Here is an 8,218-nt window from a genome sequence, read left to right on the forward strand (position 1 = left end):
ATTTTGATTTAATAGTATTTTGGTTCATGTAAAAATAAATATTTAAATTTAAAAAATATAAAAAACTATTAAATGTTTAATCAAGTATGAGTCGAACTAAAAAATGATAAGTCTGTGTTTTCAAATTTTTTGTAGAATTATAATTTAAGTCATTGTAAGTTTAAATATTAGACAAATTAGAAGTTGTCTTTTGAGTTTTTTTTTTAATTTAGGGTGAATACAAGGTAATATATGTACAAAGATTTTTAACTATTTGACAATGAAAACTCATACCCCTACTTACATGCTCGAGACCTCAAAGATAACAACAATCCCTTAATCACTAAAGTCGCTTAGTTCATGCTGAATTTCGAGTTTAAATACCTAATAAGTCTTTATATTTTTCTTAAATAGTATAATATTTCGGCTCCTGACAATATTTAATTTTGTCTCCGTTATTTTCGATCTTAGCAGAGTTAACCTCACCATCCATCCAATTGTAACCTAACCATGGAAGCATGTCAAATACACGTTCAATGAGAGGAACCCATGATGGATTAAGAAGGTGGATAGAAGCAATCGTCTCCTTAAAAATTTAAAATTAACATGTATTTTAATTTTTTTATGTATTTTTATTAAAAATTTATTTTCGTTACTAAAATTTTATAAGTTTAAATTCACTTTATTTTATAAATTTAATATTACTCTTTAATATAAAATCTTATGTTCGTCCATATGAGATGAACAAATATGCAAACGCATCAGCTAAACGCAAGAGCAGTTTTTCCAAATCACCAAGCTTAGTTAGATATAATCTTTTATGTATTTGTGCTGAGCCACCAGACTGTCTATCAGTGTCGCTGGTTGTCGGTTGAGGCTGATGGGGTGTGGTGTACGGTACTGTTCACAAAATTTGGAGATTCACATAAAAAATGGAAAATGGGAACATCGATTTCATAACATAAGCGAAGTACAGGGATTATTCGTGAAATTTGTCCAAAGAAAACGTCATATAGATTCCGTTAAAGATGAGCCAATTCACATTCCAACTTTACCATGTTTTCTACCCTCTTTTTCTACTTCGGCATATTGTATTATTAGTCATTAAACTTTAAGATCTGCATTAATTATATCATTAAATTTTAATTTACTTTTTAATTGATGAATTGAACTGTTAAAATATTAACAATTAGATGACATGTTAGTTTGTTGTTGGCATGAAAATTGATATAAGCTAATGTGAAGGTAAAATAAAGTTTTTATTTTATCTCATCTTATTCTTCGTCAAAATTATAATTTGTTCACTCATTTCAACGTAATGAGAAGTTGTCATTCCATAGTTATCTTTAATATCGGTGAACTCGTCTAATCTTCCTATATTATTTTATTTGTTTAGATTTTCTCAAAATCTTTTTAAAACTCATGAATTAAATAAAAACATATATGATTTATGGGGTTTAGTGTCTTTCTTCGATTTGAGGGGTTGGGGTGGCATTGGGACCGCTAACAAATCCTGTACTGGTCTGGTTTTGATCATTTGCTTGCCACTATTGTGGCATGATTTCCTTTGTAAATGACAACCCTAATGTTTCATGCTAGATTTTACTTTGAGCAGGCTATTCAACAAGTTCCATCATTTGTTAAAAACATTGGGCAAATTGTTCTTCTTGGTGGCGCTTTTGCAGTAAACGGCAATCCGAATCCAGCTGCAGAGGCCAATGTAAGTTTCTCAACGCTTTGGTATCTACTTTTCTGTGTCGAACACGACAATTTACCAGACTGGTGTAGTGGCCGCATACACTTTATCTTACATCTTGTTCGGATTTCTGAATCGAATGACAGATCATTGGTGATCCAGATGCTGCAGATATGTGTTCACAAGTGGAGCAAATATTGTGGCTGTGGGGATAGATGTCACTCATCTAGTTGTTTTCACTGGAACTCATGTTGGTTATTTCTCTATACATCTATGTGAATACCTTATATTTCTAGTTTCTGCAACTTTTTTCCTTCATTTTTTAGTCTTGCTTTTCAGTTGCCATCAGTTTTTATCAAATTTGACATATTTTAGATGCTGATTGTGACAAATTGGCTAGCTCAACTGGAACATTTGCTCGGTTTTTGTGCAAAATTCTAGGGGTATACTTCAATTATCATTATGAAGCATACAGCACGAAAGGTTTCTCTGCTGGTAATGATTAAGGGATTTTAGCAGAGCATCACGGCCTTTTAATTTATTCACTACCGTTCTGCAGGTGTGTACCTTCACGATCCAACGGCCATACTTGCAGCCATTAATCCTTCACTTCTCACTTACACAGAGGGCGCCGTCCGAGTTCAAAGAGACGGCATCACACGAGGACTAACTATTATACAACAAGCAGAAAAGGTTAGATATTGTGTGTATGTGTATATTAAGTTACAAAGTAATATTTATTCTAAATACTGTCAATTATTTTTGACAATGAACGCTCAATCACCCATACTGCAATAGATGGTGCTCGAACTCGGTACATCTAGGAATGACAACCATTCCTTTAACTACTAAGGTAATTTTGTTTGGTTATTCAAAATAGAGTTATAAAAAAAGGGTAAACTACGTATTTAGTCATCCATCCATTCCTGTGGTTATGTTTTTGTCACCAAACTATTTTTGTCCAAAATCATACCTAAAGACTAAAGTTATATTTTCGTCACTCGATGTTAAAAAAAGCATAATTACTTACGAGAATTATTTTTTATTTTTCAATGATGATGTGACATTACTTTATGGTGACATATCAATAACCTTGTTAATTTTTAACAATAGGTGACCAAAACATAATCAAAGCATTACTTTAGATATTATTTTAAAAAAGTAGTCGAGTGACCAAATTAGAATCACAAGAATAGTTTAGTGACTAAATACGTAGTTTACCCAAAAAATATATACTTGAATCATGGGTAGAATTCTTAGGTTTGCTATACAATTTAAATATCTTGGAGAGCATGGTTTAGAGGCTCAAATATGAACATTATTAGAGATCCTGATTTCTAATTTTTCACTAGTAGATAATTGATAGAGAGATCTAAACAAGATAGACAGACGCGGCAGTCGTTTCCTTGAAAATTTAAAATTATTATATATATATTTTTTGTATTTTCTATTGAAATCCGTTTTTACCCCCTATAATTTTAATTCGTCCCTAAGTTTAAATTCGTCCCTAAGTTTAAATTCGTCCCCTACATAAAATCTTGCTTCTGTCCCTATATTTAGCATGTTTGAAAGATCTCAACCTTACAAAGAAAAGAATCATTCTAAATTTCAATGAAGCATCCATACTATCTCATTTGCTTACATTTACGACACATTTATACCAGTCGTAACTACCACAAAGATTATTTAATAACAATAATTATAAGTTATAACTATATGAAATATTTGTGAAAATAAAAATATCTGAATGATCTTTTAATTGAAGTGTTTATTTAAAAACAAAGATTATTGAAAATTTTCAGTTAAAATGGCAATTTTAAAATTTATTAATTAAAAAAATATTTTGTTAGCATACGATGGTTACATGAAAATATCTATTCAAACTTGTTTCAATCAATTGAGAATGAACCCACACGCCCTACAAATGAAGAGGGAGAACAACGTTCTCTTTAACCGATAAGATCGCTTGATCGATTCTTAAAATATTATTATTAAATATTTAATCTAAATATTTGTTAATAACAACGATTATTAAAAATTTTGAGGCTAAATAACAACTTTAAATAATAATAAAGAAAATAATGGCTAAATAAATATAATGAAAATGTTATTAAAAACGTCTAACACATTATAAGTTTGTAACCCGATAAACATAAATAAAATAAATAAGGTTTTCTAATTAGAAGGTTTAAAGATTAAACTGAACTAAAAAAATAAAATACTAAAGTGATTTGATGAACTATAATTTCAAAATTTCTTTTTAAGAAAACGGTTCTCGTTAAAAACCCTTTTAAGACCTATAGGAGGAGAAAGACTGCCCTAGGATCTTGTATTACCAGAGAAAAAATTATTGGATATAACAAACGTAATAATCTCGGGACAAACCGAGTCAAAACATAATACATTTCCAGAACGGAGAGCTCACTTAGCGAAAATATGTACCACAATATTACAAGTTCTAGAAATAAAATATACTTTATAATTTAAATTAGCATCCAAAATTATATTAGTGATTATAATTTTCGGGAAAAAACTGAAAATATGGTAAACTATATTAGTGATCACTAATATTTTAGTATGTTTATATTTTCAACTATCAAATTTTTAAATTTTAAACTTTAGTACGTATATACACCACTCCTTTTATTATCTTTTAATTTATTAATTTTCTTCATTCATGGGAAGCTCTCATCGTATCATATCAAAATATCATGTTCACGCTTTTTTTTTTGGATCCAAATAATTCATATGATCATACATACAATTAAATTGTTCAAAAATGATACTCAATATATTTAAAATTTAATTTTTTAGTACGTATATTTATAAAGAATTCTAGAAAATTCACTAAATTCACTAAATTTTTGGATAAAATACATAAATGGTCTCTTGAGTCTTAACTGTAGAGCGATGTTTTGTTGAGTTATCCAACTATTAAATGTTATAAAATGGTCTCCCGATTATATGGTGTTGCACTGTTGAATCCTTTAAAAGTTACAAAATGATCATCCGACTATTCATATATTCCAAACTTATCCTTTTTCCGTTAAAAAATGACTACAATATGAGTTGGATAAAAACTTGTTGACTGAGATATGATAAAACATGATCCTATAATCTCGAAAGACAATCGTATTCCAGTTAGCATGTTAACGTTTAGCTAATATGATCGACATTTTTTAGCGAAAAAAGAAGAGTTTGGAACATATGAATAGTTGGGTGATAATTTTGTAATTTTTAAAAATATAGTGACTCAACAAAGCAACACTTTATAATTGAGGGACCATTTTATAACTTTTAATATTTAGAGGATTCGACAAAGCAATACTTTATAATTGGGGACTATTTATATTTACCTTAAATTTTTATATTTATTATACTGTTGCACTGATAATTTAATAATTATTCTACAATTTTTAAAATTAATAACCGAAACAATTATAACTCTTGGAGATCTATTCCGGCGCAGCTTGCTTAATTATGATCCTAATCATTAATTAATCCATTTAATACAAAGTATATTGTTGGAAAAGTCTCACGTACAACAATTTTAGTATACAACTAAAGAAAAGTGTTATCGATTTTATTTTATTTTTAATAAAATCGGTAAAAAAATTACCGGAAACGTTATTATTTCTATCGGTTTTGTTATTATTAGGCGTTTTACCAGTTTTGTTAACATATCCGGTAAAATGCTATTGATTTTGTTATTTTTTTCTACAGATTTTATTATTATTGGACATTTTATCAGAAATGTTAAAAAATATTAATATTTTATGTATAAATAATAATATTTTATGTAATTTTTTTTATCGATTTTATTAAAAAATAACAAAACCGGTAATAACTTTATTTAGCATAATATTATTACTTATTACGATAAGAGAATATAAATAATTCGCTCCCTCAAGTCTCGACTCAAACTCAAACCGTTTCAACTCCCATTATCACCACTACTACATCACTCGGTTTACTTCCTTCTTCAACACGATGACCACTCGTCCCCTCCTTTTTCTCCCACTTCTCTTTCTCTTCATCAACCCATCTTTTTGTGCAGTAATCAAACTCAACGTGCTGAGTTACGGTGCCAAACCCGACGGCTCAGCCGACTCGACCAAAGCCTTTAGCTGCATGGACTCAGGCTTGTGCCTCGACGAGCCCCGCGAGCATCTACGTGCCCAGAGGGATGTTTTTGCTACGCAAGGTGAAGTTTCAGTGACGATGCAGGAACAGAGCTATCTCGTTACGAATCGACGGAACCCTCGTGGCTCCGGCGGATTATGGGGCTATCGGAAATGCCGACAGCTGGGTTGCGTTTCAGGATGTTGATGGAGTCTTGATCTTTGGCGGAAAACTTGATGCCAGGGGGACTGCCTTGTGGGCTTTCAAGAACTCCGGCAAGAGTTGCCCAGCGGTGCGACGGTGAGTTGAACTCCGCCGTGATATCTCTTTTCCGTTACATTGAATCGGTAAATTATAGGGTAAACTACGAATTTAGTTATTCAAATATTCTCGTGGTTCTGTTTTGATCACCAACTATTTTTCATTCTTAAAATCGTGACTAAACTTACTTTTTTGTTCCGTTTTAATCATCAGTAGCCTGCAATTAAAAATAAACATAATTACGGACATGATAATTTTTATTTTTCAATAATGATATGACTTTATCTAATAGTTACACATTAAATCACTATTAACTATTAAACAGTTGAAGACTAAAACAGAATAAAAATGTAAATTTATATGATTTTGAAAAAAAAGAATAGCTGAGAAATTAAAACAAAACCAAGAAAATAATTGAATGACACAATATTTAATTAAAATTCTTACATTCATTTTCTCTCTAAAAAATATTCATTCTTACACAATATTCATTCTTTAAAGAGATTAATTTTTTTTGTTACCCTCCCGGTTAAGACTTTATCCTAACTAATCTGAACCGACCTGTGTCGCACGCCTAACTTTGGTGGGTGAGTCTCCCAGCAGGGATTTTCTGCATACACAAGGACTCGAAACTGAGACCTTGCTTAAGCAGAATCAAGTTACTTACCACTTAAATCAACTCCGGTTGGTAAAAGATCTTTTTAAATACCTAAATATCATGTTAGCATTTTAATGAAAATAGTTAATAATGATGGTTATTAGAATTAATGATATTATAAAATATACTAGATGATCAATTATATAAAATTGAAGTAAAATGACTAAATGTCAAATTTAAGCATAGTAAAGTGGTCAAATTATATAAAATTGAAGTAAAACATTTTGGTTACATTATGTTTTATTTGTGAATGCTGTCACTAAGCTTTAGCAAATCGAAGAACATAGTCGTCGCCGGATTAACATCGGTAAACAGCCAGATGTTCCACATCGTCATCAACGGATGCCAGAATGTGAAAATGCAAGGAGTGACGGTCACCACCTCCGGTGATAGCCCCAACACCGACGGTATTCATGTACAATTATCGAGCGGCGTGACCATCCTCAACTCCAAGATTCAAACAGGCGATGATTGTGTCTCGGTCGGCCCTGGCGCAACTAATCTCTGGATGGAGCAAATCACATGTGGCCTCGGTCACGGCATCAGGTAAAAACCACCACCACCATCAACGTCAACATAAGAGAAACTGTCTGCATATTCTGCTATAACACTGCGTGCTTATAGCATCGGGAACTTGGGGAAGGACCAGAACGAGGTCGGAGTGCAGAATGTGACCATCAAAACAGCCACATTCATCGGTACCCTGAACGGTGTGCGGATAAAATCTTGGGCCAGACCCAGCAATGGTTTTGCCCGGAACATCGTCTTCCAACATGTTACCATGAAGAACGTGCAGAACCCCATCGTGATCGACCAAAACTACTGCCCCGGCAACAATAACTGTCCCGATCAGGTTTCGGGAATCAAAGTTAGCGACTTGACGTACCGAGACATACACGGGACGTCGGCGACGCAGGTTGCCGTAAACTTCGATTGCAGTTCTAAGTATCCGTGCAGTGGGATTCGATTGCAAGGGGTGTCACTTACGGACAAGAATGAGGTACCTGCAGCTTCATGTAAGCACGCTGGTGGAACTCCCCTTGGTGTTGTTCAGCCCACAAACTGTTTGTAGAAATGCCTATTCTTATAAAATGGTAGTACTAGTGCATAGTGATAAAAGTAGTTGCCTTGCTTGAGTCTGTGGCGCCGTTAGCCCATTGGGCTATTGGAGCCTGACCTTGCAATGAGTATTATATATATAGTAGTGTAGGAGATTCAACCCTGATGGTCTTGATTTCTCTTAACAATTGATTCATGGATGAATGAATTGATGCCTGCTTTGATGTTTTGCTTATATTTTTGAACTCCCTTAAATTTTTTATTTTTTCACTCCTTAATTTTCTAATGTAGCTTTCTAAATTCGCACTCCTTGCATAAAATCTTGATCCAGAATCCCAAATACAACAATTTTGAATTATAATAAAATCAGTTCATAGTATTAGTAACAAAGAATAGACCTTCGACCAATCTGTTGGCCTAAGTCTGGTAATACTCGAAATCGA

At 32.4% G+C, this 8,218-nt stretch overlaps 1 pseudogene; it reads left to right on the plus strand.

Annotated features, from left to right (window-relative positions):
- Nucleotides 1–5,598: 5,598 nt before the first annotated feature.
- LOC120142689 lies at nucleotides 5,599–7,788 on the plus strand (annotated as a pseudogene).
- The last annotated feature ends 430 nt before the right edge of the window (nucleotides 7,789–8,218 follow it).

Source organism: Hibiscus syriacus, unplaced genomic scaffold (genome assembly GCF_006381635.1).
Source record: "Hibiscus syriacus cultivar Baekdansim isolate YM2019G1 unplaced genomic scaffold, ASM638163v2 tig00110831_pilon, whole genome shotgun sequence".
Taxonomy (NCBI): domain Eukaryota; kingdom Viridiplantae; phylum Streptophyta; class Magnoliopsida; order Malvales; family Malvaceae; genus Hibiscus; species Hibiscus syriacus.